Genomic DNA, 14,642 nt, shown 5'->3' with positions numbered 1-14,642 from the left:
GACCGGTAAATTGAGAGCTTTGCCTTCCGGCTCAGCTCCTTCTTCACCACAACGGATCGATACAGCGTCCGCATTACTGAAGACGCCGCACCGATCCGCCTGTCCATCTCACCATCCACTCTTCCCTCACTCGTGAACAAGACTCCCAGGTACTTGAACTCCTCCACTTGGGGCAGGGTCTCCTCCGCAACCCGGAGATGGCACTCCACCCTTTTCCGGGCGAGAACCATGGATTCGGACTTGGAGGTGCTGATTTTCATCCCAGTCGCTTCACACTCAGCTGCGAACCGATCCAGCGAGAGCTGAAGATCCTGGCCAGATGAAGCCATCAGGACCACATCATCTGCAAAAAGCAGAGACCTAATCCTGCAGCCACCAAACCGGATCCCCTCAACGCCTTGACTGCGCCTAGAAATTCTGTCCATAAAAGTTATGAACAGAATCTGTGACAAAGGGCAGCCTTGGCGGAGTCCAACTCTCACTGGAAACGTGTCCGACTTACTGCCGGTAATGCGGACCAAACTCTGGCACTGATCATACAGGGAGCGGACCGCCACAATCAGACAGTCCGATACCCCATACTCTCTGAGCACTCCCCACAGGCCTTCCCGAGGGACACGGTCCAATGCCTTCTCCAAGTCCACAAAACACATGTAGACTGGTTGGGCAAACTCCCATGCACCCTCAAGGACCCTGCCGAGAGTATAGAGCTGGTCCACAGTTCCACGACCAGGACGAAAACCACACTGTTCCTCCTGAATCCGAGGTTCGACTATCCGGCGTAGCCTCCTCTCCAGCACACCTGAATAGACCTTACTGGGAAGGCTGAGGAGTGTGTTTAGTAATCCGATTAATTATTTTGCCAAATATTTCACTAACTGGGCTGTTAGCAAAATGGATACCCGTGCTGATGACGTCACTCCACCGGCCCCGTTCGATGTCATCACTCAGCCGTCGCTTTGTTATGACGTCACAGAGCAGGATTCATTTTTTTCTGATTCTTTCTGTCAGCTTCCCGCTAAGAACATTCACGAAACGACGGCGGAATATCAGAGCATTTTTTTACAGACCTGCTCACCAGGTCACTCCCCGTCCTCCAGGACTCAAACTCCGCCCCCAATGACTCTGGCTTTGCCCTCAATGACTATTGCTCCACCCACTTCACAGACTTGTGCTTCCTTCTCTCCTCAACAGTCCCCTGTTGGGAGTTTAATTTTTGGACAATCTACAAAGGCGGAGAAGTCTACCCACCCTTGGCGACTGTTCTGAATAGGCGTCCGCGCGCGGTTCCCTCAGCTGCCAATTAATGGACGCCCTTGGCCCAGACAGCAGCGACGACCAGGACTTGGGCAAAGGACAAATAAGACAAATATGGTCATTGTTTGTCCGTTGGGTCGACGAAGACCACTTGAGTCATCTGAAGATTTCTGGCTCTGTCTGTGTGTGCACAGTTGGCTGACGAGTCCGATCCGAAGGTTCGGGTAGAAAAGGGACATGGGACGAGTGGGACGTCTCCAGGAGGGTTGATGGCACGGTCTTTTCGGGCTTACATTTTCTTTTCTGCGGTGGTGGTCCTGTTTGCTTCGCACATCTTGGCACCTTTGTGGATGGAAGAGCGCCAAGTGGCTCGATCCATTGCGGATTGTTCCCACGTGACTGGGTTGATGGCAAACACTTTCAGGGAGGCTTTGAGTGTATCTTTAAAGCTGGCCATGCTGCAGCTCACCGTAGAAAGGATTTTTGGGCAGCCTCTTGTCTTACATTTGTGCTACGTGACCTGGGACTGCATCAGGATGGTGAAAATGCGGGGGAGACCTACTTTAGCCAGTACTTCTGTATCTGGGACTTTATCCTGCCACTTGATGCCAAGGATCTTCCTGAGACTTGTTGTGTGGAAGTGATTTAGCTTCCTGGCATGCCGTTGGTACACTGCCCATGTCTGGCATGCATAGAGCAGCGTAGGGAGCACCACTGCCCCGTACACTTTCAGTTTGGTGTGGCTGGTGATGCCTCTTCTGTTCCAGACATTCGGATACAGTCTGCCGAAAGTGGAGCTGGCTCTGGCTATGCGGGTGTTAATCCGTGGTGATATTCTGAGACAGTGTGCTGCCAAGGTAGGTGAAGCGGTTCACTGTGTTGAGTCTCTGGCCGTTGACATTGATGTTGGGCTCAACGTAAGGCTTTCCAGGGCTGATGAAGGACTTCAGTCTTCTTTGTGCTGATCATAAGAGCAAAGTTTGTGCAGGCGCTTGAGAACTTGTCAACGCTGCGTTGCATGTCGGCTTCTCAGACAGCGTTGAGGGCACAGTCATCAGCAATTCTCTGAAGATGTCTGTCATAACCTCGGTTTTTGCTTGGAGCCTCCGAAGTTTGAACAGTTTGCCATCTGTGCGGTACCTCAGGTTGACACCAACATCCTCGTCTCTGAAGGTGTCTGTGAGGATGGCAGAAAACATGAGGCTAAACAGTGTTGGCACCAAGACACTTGACCCCGTTTGTCACTGGGAATGGGTCGGAGGATTCTCTGCTGTCCTGGACTCTGGCCTGCATGCCCTCGTGGATCTGTGTCACCAAAGCAATGAATTTCCTTGGGCAACCACACTTTGCCATGATCTTCCACGGACCCATAGTCTGACCACAGAACATTCCTCCAGAAGGTCTTATCTTTGTCCATGTGATGTCAGATGAAACAAAAATGGAGCTGTTTGGCCACAATACCCAGCAATATGTTTGGAGGAGAAAAGGTGAGGCCTTTAATCCCAGGAACACCATTCCTACCGTCAAGCATGGTGGTGGTAGTATTATGCTCTGCGCCTGTTTTGCTGCCAATGGAACTGCTGCTTTAAATGGGGCAATGAAAAAGGAGGATTAGCTCCAAATTGTTCAGGACAAGCTAAAATCATCAGCCCGGAGGTTGGGTCTTGGGCGCAGTTGTGTGTATTCAGATGTGTGTATAAGTAAAGCAATCTGTGTCTAAGAGTTGTGTGCGTGTATTCAGATGTGTGTATAAGTAAAGCAATCTGTGTCTAAGAGTTGTGTGTATTCAGATGTGTGTATAAGTAAAGCAATCTGTGTGTAAGAGTTGTGTGCGTGTATTCAGATGTGTGTATGTGTAAAGCAATCTGTGTGTAAGAGTTGTGTGTGTGTATTCAGATGTGTGTATAAGTAAAGCAATCTGTGTCTAAGAGTTGTGTGTGTGTATTCAGATGTGTGTATAAGTAAAGCAATCTGTATCTAAGAGTTGTGTGAGTGTATTCACATGTGTGTATATGTAAAGCAATCTGTGTGTAAGAGTTGTGTGTGTGTATTCAGATGTGTGTGTGTGTGAAGCAATCTGTGTGTAAGAGTTGTGTGTGTGTATTCAGATGTGTGTACGTGTAAAGCAATCTGTGTGTAAGAGTTTTGTGCGTGTATTCAGATGCGTGTATGTGTAAAGCAATCTGTGTCTAAGAGTTGTGTGTGTGTATTCAGAGGTGTGTATGTGTAAAGCAATCTGTGTCTAAGAGTTGTGTGCGTGTATTCAGATGTGTGTATAAGTAAAGCAATCTGTGTGTAAGAGTTGTGCGAGTGTATTCAGATGTGTGTATGTGTAAAGCAATCTGTGTCTAAGAGTTGTGTGCGTGTATTCACATGTGTGTATGTGTAAAGCAATCTGTGTCTAAGAGTTGTGTGTGTGTATTCAGATGTGTGTGTGTGTAAAGCAATCTTTATGTAAGAGTTGTGTGTGTGTGTATTCAGATGTGTGTATGTGTAAAGCAATCTGTGTCTAAGAGTTGTGTGTGTGTATTCAGATGTGTGTGTGTGTAAAGCAATCTGTATGTAAGAGTTGTGTGCGTGTATTCAGATGTGTGTATAAGTAAAGCAATCTGTGTCTAAGAGTTGTGCGTGTGTATTCAGATGTGTGTATAAGTAAAGCAATCTGTGTCTAAGAGTTGTGTGTATTCAGATGTGTGTATGTGTAAAGCAATCTGTGTCTAAGAGTTGTGTGTGTGTATTCAGATGTGTGTATGTGTAAAGCAATCTGTGTCTAAGAGTTGTGTGCGTGTATTCAGATGTGTGTATAAGTAAAGCAATCTGTGTGTAAGAGTTGTGTGCGTGTATTCAGATGTGTGTACGTGTAAAGCAATCTGTGTGTAAGAGTTGTGTGTGTGTATTCAGATGTGTGTACGTGTAAAGTAATCTGTGTGTAAGAGTTGTGTGCGTGTATTCAGATGCGTGTATGTGTAAAGCAATCTGTGTCTAAGAGTTGTGTGTGTGTATTCAGAGGTGTGTATGTGTAAAGCAATCTGTGTGTAAGAGTTGTGTGTGTGTATTCAGATGTGTGTATGTGTAAAGCAATCTGTGTCTAAGAGTTGTGTGCGTGTATTCACATGTGTGTATGTGTAAAGCAATCTGTGTGTAAGAGTTGTGTGCGTGTATTCAGATGTGTGTATGTGTAAAGCAATCTGTGTGTAAGAGTTGTGTGTGTATTCAGATGTGTGTATGTGTAAAGCAATCTGTGTCTAAGAGTTGTGTGCGTGTATTCACATGTGTTTATGTGTAAAGCAATCTGTGTCTAAGAGTTGTGTGTGTGTATTCAGATGTGTGTGTGTGTAAAGCAATCTGTGTGTTAGAGTTGTGTGTGTGTATTCAGATGTGTGTATGTGTAAAGCAATCTGTGTCTAAGAGTTGTGTGTGTGTATTCAGATGTGTGTGTGTGTAAAGCAATCTGTGTGTAAGAGTTGTGTGTGTGTATTCAGATGTGTGTGTGTGTAAAGCAATCTGTGTGTAAGAGTTGTGTGGGTGTATTCAGATGTGTGTATAAGTAAAGCAATCTGTGTCTAAGAGTTGTGTGCGTGTATTCAGATGTGTGTATGTGTAAAGCAATCTGTGTCTAAGAGTTGTGTGTGTGTATTCAGATGTGTGTATAAGTAAAGCCATCTGTGTGTAAGAGTTGTGTGTGTGTATTCAGATGTGTGTATAAGTAAAGCAATCTGTGTCTAAAAGTTGTGTGTGTGTATTCAGATGTGTGCGTGTAAAGCAATCTGTGTGTAAGAGTTGTGTGCGTGTATTCAGATGTGTGTGTGTGTAAAGCAATCTGTGTCTAAGAGTTGTGTGAGTGTATTCAGATGTGTGTGTGTGTAAATCAATCTGTGTCTAAGAGTTGTGTGCGTGTATTCAGATGTGTGTATGTGTAAAGCAATCTCTGTCTAAGAGTTGTGTGTGTCTATTCAGATGGGTGTATGTGTAAAGCAATCTGTGTCTAAGAGTTGTGTGTGTGTATTCAGATATGTGTGTGTGTAAGGCAATCTGTGTGTAAGAGTTGTGTGTGTGTATTCAGATGTGTGTATGTGTAAAGCAATCTGTGTCTAAGAGTTGTGTGCGTGTATTCAGATGTGTGTATAAGTAAAGCAATCTGTGTCTAAGAGTTGTGTGCGTGTATTCAGATGTGTGTGTGTGTAAAGCAATCTGTGTCTAAGAGTTGTGTGTGTGTATTCAGATGTGTGTATGTGTAAAGAAATGTGTGTGTAAGAGTTGTGTGTGTGTATTCAGATGTGTGTGTGTGTAAAGCAATCTGTGTGTAAGAGTTGTGTGCGTGTATTCAGATGTGTGTGTGTGTAAAGCAATCTGTGTGTAAGAGTTGTGTGCGTGTATTCAGATGTGTGTGTGTGTAAAGCAATCTGTGTCTAAGAGTTGTGTGCGTGTATTCAGATGTGTGTGTGTGTAAAGCAATCTGTGTGTAAGAGTTGTGTGTGTGTATTCAGATGTGTGTGTGTGTAAAGCAATCTGTGTCTAAGAGTTGTGTGCGTGTATTCAGATGTGTGTGTGTGTAAAGCAATCTGTGTCTAAGAGTTGTGTGCGTGTATTCAGATGTGTGTGTGTGTAAAGCAATCTGTGTCTAAGAGTTGTGTGCGTGTATTCAGATGTGTGTGTGTGTAAAGCAATCTGTGTCTAAGAGTTGTGTGCGTGTATTCAGATGTGTGTGTGTGTAAAGCAATCTTACAGTACATACTTGCACATACAGTACACACTTGCACTTACAGTACACACTTGCACCTACACACACACTTACACCTAAAGTACACACTTGCACTTACAGTACACACTTGCACCTACAGTACACAATTACACTTACAGTACACACTTGCACCTACAGTACACACTTACACTTAGAGTACACACTTGTACCTACAGTACAGACTTACATCTACAGTACACACTTGCACTTACAGTACACACTTGCACCTACAGTACACACATACACTTAGAGTACCCACTTGTACCTACAGTACAGACTTACATCTACAGTACACACTTACATCTACAGTACACACTTGCACCTACATTGCACACTTGCACTTACAGTACACACTTACACCAACAGTACACACTTGCACCTACAGTACACACTTACACTTAGAGTACACACTTGCACCTACAGTACACACTAGCACTTACAGTACACACTTACACCTACAGTACACACTTGCACCTACAGTACACACTTACACTTAGAGTACACACTTGCACCTACATTACACACTTGCACTTACAGTACACACTTACACTTAGAGTACACACTTGCACCTACAGTACACACTAGCACTTACAGTACACACTTACACCTACAGTACACACGTACACTTAGAGTACACACGTGCACCTACATTACACACTTGCACTTACAGTACACACTTACACTTAGAGTACACACTTGCACCTACAGTACACACTTGCACTTACAGTACACACTTGCACTACACACTTACACCTACAGTACACACTTGACTAAGTCATTAAAGACATCTTGACTAAGTCATGAAAGACATCTTGACTAAGGCAATAAAGACATCTTTACTAAGTCATTAAATACATCTTGACTAAGTCATTAAAGACATTTTGACTAAGTCGTTAAAACATCTTGGCTAAGTCATAGAGACATCTTTACTAAGTCATTAAATACAGCTTGACTAAGTCATTAAAGACATCTTGACTAAGTCATTAAAGACATCTTGACTAAGTCGTTAAAACATCTTGGCTAAGTCATAAAGACATCTTTACTAAGTCATTAAATACATCTTGACTAAGTCATTAAAGACATCTTGACTAAGTCGTTAAAACATCTTGGCTAAGTCATAAAGACATCTTGACTAAGTCACGAAAGACATCTTGACTAAGTCATGAAAGACATCTTGACTAAGTCATTAAAGACATCTTGACTAAGTCATGAAAGACATCTTGACTAAGTCATTAAAGACATCTTGACTTAGTCATGAAAGACATCTTGACTAAGTCATTAAAGACATCTTGACTAAGTCATTAAAGACATCTTGACTAAGTCATGGAACACATCTTGACTAAGTCATTTAAGACATCTTGACTAAGTCATGAAAGACATCTTGACTAAGTCATTAAAGACATCTTGACTAAGTCATTAAAGACATCTTGACTAAGTCATGAAACACATCTTGACTAAGTCATGAAAGACATCTTGACTAAGTCATGAAAGACATCTTGACTAAGTCATGAAACACATCTTGACTAAGTCATGAAAGACATCTTGACTAAGTCATGAAACACATCTTGACCAAGTCATGAAAGACATCTTGACTAAGTCATGAAAGACATCTTGACTAAGTCATGAAACACATCTTGACTAAGTCATGAAAGACATCTTGACTAAGTCATGAAACACATCTTGACTAAGTCATTAAAGACATCTTGACTAAGTCATGAAACACATCTTGACTAAGTCATTAAAGACATCTTGACTAAGTCATGAAAGACATCTTGACTAAGTCATTAAAGACATCTTGACTAAGTCATGGAACACATCTTGACTAAGTCATTTAAGACATATTGACTAAGTCATGAAAGACATCTTGACTAAGTCATTAAAGACATCTTGACTAAGTCATTAAAGACATCTTGACTAAGTCATGAAACACATCTTGACTAAGTCATGAAACACATCTTGACTAAGTCATGAAAGACATCTTGACTAAGTCATGAAAGACATCTTGACTAAGTCATGAAACACATCTTGACTAAGTCATGAAAGACATTTTGACTAAGTCAGGAAAGACATCTTGACTAAGTCATTAAATACATATTGACTAAGTCATGAAAGACATCTTGACTAAGTCATGAAAGACATCTTGACTAAGTCATGAAACACATCTTGACTAAGTCATTAAAGACATCTTGACTAAATCATGAAACACATCTTGACTAAGTCATTAAAGACATCTTGACTAAGTCATGAAAGACATCTTGACTAAGTCATGAAACACATCTTGACTAAGTCATTAAAAACATCTTGACTAAGTCATGAAAGACATCTTGACTAAGTCATGAAACACATCTTGACTAAGTCATGAAAGACATCTTGACTAAGTCATGAAACACATCTTGACTAAGTCATGAAAGACATCTTGACAAAGTCATGAAAGACATCTTGACTAAGTCATGAAACACATCTTGACTAAGTCATGAAACACATCTTGACTAAGTCATGAAAGACATCTTGACTAAGTCATTAAAGACATCTTGACTAAGTCATGAAAGACATCTTCACTAAGTCATGAAACACATCTTGACTAAGTCATGAAACACATCTTGACTAAGTCATGAAACACTTATTGACTAAGTCATGAAAGACATCTTGACTAAGTCATGAAACACATATTGACTAAGTCATGAAAGACATCTTGACTAAGTCATGAAAGACATCTTGACTAAGTCATGAAAGACATCTTGACTAAGTCATTAAAGACATCTTGACTAAGTCATGAAACACATCTTGACTAAGTCATGAAAGACATCTTGACTAAGTCATGAAACACATCTTGACTAAGTCATGAAAGACATCTTGACTAAGTCATGAAACACATCTTGACTAAGTCATGAAAGACATCTTGACAAAGTCATGAAAGACATCTTGACTAAGTCATGAAACACATCTTGACTAAGTCATGAAACACATCTTGACTAAGTCATGAAAGACATCTTGACTAAGTCATTAAAGACATCTTGACTAAGTCATGAAAGACATCTTCACTAAGTCATGAAACACATCTTGACTAAGTCATGAAACACATCTTGACTAAGTCATGAAACACTTATTGACTAAGTCATGAAAGACATCTTGACTAAGTCATGAAACACATATTGACTAAGTCATGAAAGACATCTTGACTAAGTCATGAAAGACATCTTGACTAAGTCATGAAAGACATCTTGACTAAGTCATTAAAGACATCTTGACTAAGTCATGAAACACATCTTGACTAAGTCATGAAAGACATCTTGACTAAGTCATGAAACACATCTTGACTAAGTCATGAAAGACATCTTGACTAAGTCATGAAACACATCTTGACTAAGTCATGAAAGACATCTTGACTAAGTCATGAAACACATCTTGACTAAGTCATGAAAGACATCTTGACTAAGTCATGAAAGACATCTTGACTAAGTCATTAAAGACATCTTGACTAAGTCATGAAAGACATCTTGACTAAGTCATTAAAGACATCTTGACTAAGTCATTAAAGACATCTTGACTAAGTCATGGAACACATCTTGACTAAGTCATTAAAGACATCTTGACTAAGTCATGAAAGACATCTTGACTAAGTCATTAAAGACATCTTGGCTAAGTCATTAAAGACATATTGACTAAGTCATGAAACACATCTTGACTAAGTCATGAAAGACATCTTGACTAAGTCATGAAACACATATTGACTAAGTCATGAAAGACATATTGACTAAGTCATGAAACACATCTTGACTAAGTCATGAAACACATCTTGACTAAGTCATGAAAGACATCTTGACTAAGTCATGAAAGACATCTTGACTAAGTCATGAAAGACATCTTGACTAAGTCATGAAAGACATCTTGACTAAGTCATTAAAGACATCTTGACTAAGTCATTAAAGACATCTTGACTAAGTCATTAAAGACATCTTGACTAAGTCATGAAAGACATCTTGACTAAGTCATGAAAGACATCTTGACTAAGTCATGAAAGACATCTTGACTAAGTCATGAAACACATCTTGACTAAGTCATGAAAGACATCTTGACTAAGTCATTAAATACATCTTGACTAAGTCATGAAAGACATCTTGACTAAGTCATGAAAGACATCTTGACTAAGTCATTAAAGACACCTTGACTAAGTCATGGAACACATCTTGACTAAGTCATTAAAGACATCTTGACTAAGTCATGAAACACATCTTGACTAAGTCATTAAAGACATCTTGACTAAGTCATGAAACACATCTTGACTAAGTCATTAAAGACATCTTGACTAAGTCATTTAAGACATCTTGACTAAGTCATGAAAGACATCTTGACTAAGTCATGAAACACATCTTGACTAAGTCATGAAAGACATCTTGACTAAGTCATGAAAGACATATTGACTAAGTCATGAAAGACATCTTGACTAAGTCATGAAACACATCTTGACTAAGTCATGAAAGACATATTGACTAAGTCATGAAAGACATCTTGACTAAGTCATGAAACACATCTTGACTAAGTCATGAAAGACATCTTGACTAAGTCATGAAAGACATCTTGACTAAGTCATGAAAGACATCTTGACTAAGTCATGAAACACATCTTGACTAAGTCATGAAAGACATCTTGACTAAGTCATGAAAGACATCTTGACTAAGTCATTAAAGACATCTTGACTAAGTCATGAAACACATCTTGACTAAGTCATGAAACACATCTTGACTAAGTCATGAAAGACATCTTGACTAAGTCATGAAAGACATCTTGACTAAGTCATGAAAGACATCTTGACTAAGTCATGAAACACATCTTGACTAAGTCATGAAAGACATCTTGACTAAGTCATGAAACACATCTTGACTAAGTCATGAAAGACATCTTGACTAAGTCATGAAACACATCTTGACTAAGTCATGAAAGACATCTTGACTAAGTCATGAAACACATCTTGACTAAGTCATGAAAGACATCTTGACAAAGTCATGAAAGACATCTTGACTAAGTCATGAAACACATCTTGACTAAGTCATGAAACACATCTTGACTAAGTCATGAAAGACATCTTGACTAAGTCATTAAAGACATCTTGACTAAGTCATGAAAGACATCTTCACTAAGTCATGAAACACATCTTGACTAAGTCATGAAACACATCTTGACTAAGTCATGAAACACTTATTGACTAAGTCATGAAAGACATCTTGACTAAGTCATGAAACACATATTGACTAAGTCATGAAAGACATCTTGACTAAGTCATGAAACACATCTTGACTAAGTCATGAAAGACATCTTGACAAAGTCATGAAAGACATCTTGACTAAGTCATGAAACACATCTTGACTAAGTCATGAAACACATCTTGACTAAGTCATGAAAGACATCTTGACTAAGTCATTAAAGACATCTTGACTAAGTCATGAAAGACATCTTCACTAAGTCATGAAACACATCTTGACTAAGTCATGAAACACATCTTGACTAAGTCATGAAACACTTATTGACTAAGTCATGAAAGACATCTTGACTAAGTCATGAAACACATATTGACTAAGTCATGAAAGACATCTTGACTAAGTCATGAAAGACATCTTGACTAAGTCATGAAAGACATCTTGACTAAGTCATTAAAGACATCTTGACTAAGTCATGAAACACATCTTGACTAAGTCATGAAAGACATCTTGACTAAGTCATGAAACACATCTTGACTAAGTCATGAAAGACATCTTGACTAAGTCATGAAACACATCTTGACTAAGTCATGAAAGACATCTTGACTAAGTCATGAAACACATCTTGACTAAGTCATGAAAGACATCTTGACTAAGTCATGAAAGACATCTTGACTAAGTCATTAAAGACATCTTGACTAAGTCATGAAAGACATCTTGACTAAGTCATTAAAGACATCTTGACTAAGTCATTAAAGACATCTTGACTAAGTCATGGAACACATCTTGACTAAGTCATTAAAGACATCTTGACTAAGTCATGAAAGACATCTTGACTAAGTCATTAAAGACATCTTGGCTAAGTCATTAAAGACATATTGACTAAGTCATGAAACACATCTTGACTAAGTCATGAAAGACATCTTGACTAAGTCATGAAACACATATTGACTAAGTCATGAAAGACATATTGACTAAGTCATGAAACACATCTTGACTAAGTCATGAAACACATCTTGACTAAGTCATGAAAGACATCTTGACTAAGTCATGAAAGACATCTTGACTAAGTCATGAAAGACATCTTGACTAAGTCATGAAAGACATCTTGACTAAGTCATTAAAGACATCTTGACTAAGTCATTAAAGACATCTTGACTAAGTCATTAAAGACATCTTGACTAAGTCATGAAAGACATCTTGACTAAGTCATGAAAGACATCTTGACTAAGTCATGAAAGACATCTTGACTAAGTCATGAAACACATCTTGACTAAGTCATGAAAGACATCTTGACTAAGTCATTAAATACATCTTGACTAAGTCATGAAAGACATCTTGACTAAGTCATGAAAGACATCTTGACTAAGTCATTAAAGACACCTTGACTAAGTCATGGAACACATCTTGACTAAGTCATTAAAGACATCTTGACTAAGTCATGAAACACATCTTGACTAAGTCATTAAAGACATCTTGACTAAGTCATGAAACACATCTTGACTAAGTCATTAAAGACATCTTGACTAAGTCATTTAAGACATCTTGACTAAGTCATGAAAGACATCTTGACTAAGTCATGAAACACATCTTGACTAAGTCATGAAAGACATCTTGACTAAGTCATGAAAGACATATTGACTAAGTCATGAAAGACATCTTGACTAAGTCATGAAACACATCTTGACTAAGTCATGAAAGACATATTGACTAAGTCATGAAAGACATCTTGACTAAGTCATGAAACACATCTTGACTAAGTCATGAAAGACATCTTGACTAAGTCATGAAAGACATCTTGACTAAGTCATGAAAGACATCTTGACTAAGTCATGAAACACATCTTGACTAAGTCATGAAAGACATCTTGACTAAGTCATGAAAGACATCTTGACTAAGTCATTAAAGACATCTTGACTAAGTCATGAAACACATCTTGACTAAGTCATGAAACACATCTTGACTAAGTCATGAAAGACATCTTGACTAAGTCATGAAAGACATCTTGACTAAGTCATGAAAGACATCTTGACTAAGTCATGAAACACATCTTGACTAAGTCATGAAAGACATCTTGACTAAGTCATGAAACACATCTTGACTAAGTCATGAAAGACATCTTGACTAAGTCATGAAACACATCTTGACTAAGTCATGAAAGACATCTTGACTAAGTCATGAAAGACATCTTGACTAAGTCATGAAACACATCTTGACTAAGTCATGAAAGACATCTTGACTAAGTCATGAAAGACATCTTGACTAAGTCATGAAACACATCTTGACTAAGTCATGAAAGACATCTTGACTAAGTCATGAAAGACATCTTGACTAAGTCATGAAACACATCTTGACTAAGTCATGAAAGACATTTTGACTAAGTCAGGAAAGACATCTTGACTAAGTCATTAAATACGTATTGACTAAGTCATGAAAGACATCTTGACTAAGTCATGAAAGACATCTTGAATAAGTCATGAAATACATCTTGACTAAGTCATGAAAGACATCTTGACTAAGTCATGAAAGACATCTTGACTAAGTCATGAAAGACATCTTGACTAAGTCATTAAAGACATCTTGACTAAGTCATGAAACACATCTTGACTAAGTCATGAAACACATCTTGACTAAGTCATGAAAGACATCTTGACTAAGTCATGAAAGACATCTTGACTAAGTCATGAAAGACATCTTGACTAAGTCATGAAACACATCTTGACTAAGTCATGAAAGACATCTTGACTAAGTCATGAAACACATCTTGACTAAGTCATGAAAGACATCTTGACTAAGTCATGAAACACATCTTGACTAAGTCATGAAAGACATCTTGACTAAGTCATGAAAGACATCTTGACTAAGTCATGAAACACATCTTGACTAAGTCATGAAAGACATCTTGACTAAGTCATGAAAGACATCTTGACTAAGTCATGAAACACATCTTGACTAAGTCATGAAAGACATCTTGACTAAGTCATGAAAGACATCTTGACTAAGTCATGAAACACATCTTGACTAAGTCATGAAAGACATTTTGACTAAGTCAGGAAAGACATCTTGACTAAGTCATGAAACACATCTTGACTAAGTCATGAAAGACATCTTGACTAAGTCATGAAAGACATCTTGACTAAGTCATGAAACCCATCTTGACTAAGTCATGAAAGACATCTTGACTAAGTCATGAAAGACATCTTGACTAAGTCATGAAACACATCTTGACTAAGTCATGAAAGACATCTTGACTAAGTCATGAAAGACATCTTGACTAAGTCATGAAACACATCTTGACTAAGTCATGAAACACATCTTGACTAAGTCATGAAAGACATCTTGACTAAGTCATGAAACACATCTTGACTAAGTCATGAAAGACATCTTGACTAAGTCATGAAACACATCTTGACTAAGTCATGAAAGACATCTTGACTAAGTCATGAAAG

This window comes from Entelurus aequoreus, linkage group LG07, assembly GCF_033978785.1.
Source record: "Entelurus aequoreus isolate RoL-2023_Sb linkage group LG07, RoL_Eaeq_v1.1, whole genome shotgun sequence".
Classification (NCBI taxonomy): Eukaryota; Metazoa; Chordata; class Actinopteri; order Syngnathiformes; family Syngnathidae; genus Entelurus; species Entelurus aequoreus.
This window is presented reverse-complemented; position numbering follows the sequence as displayed.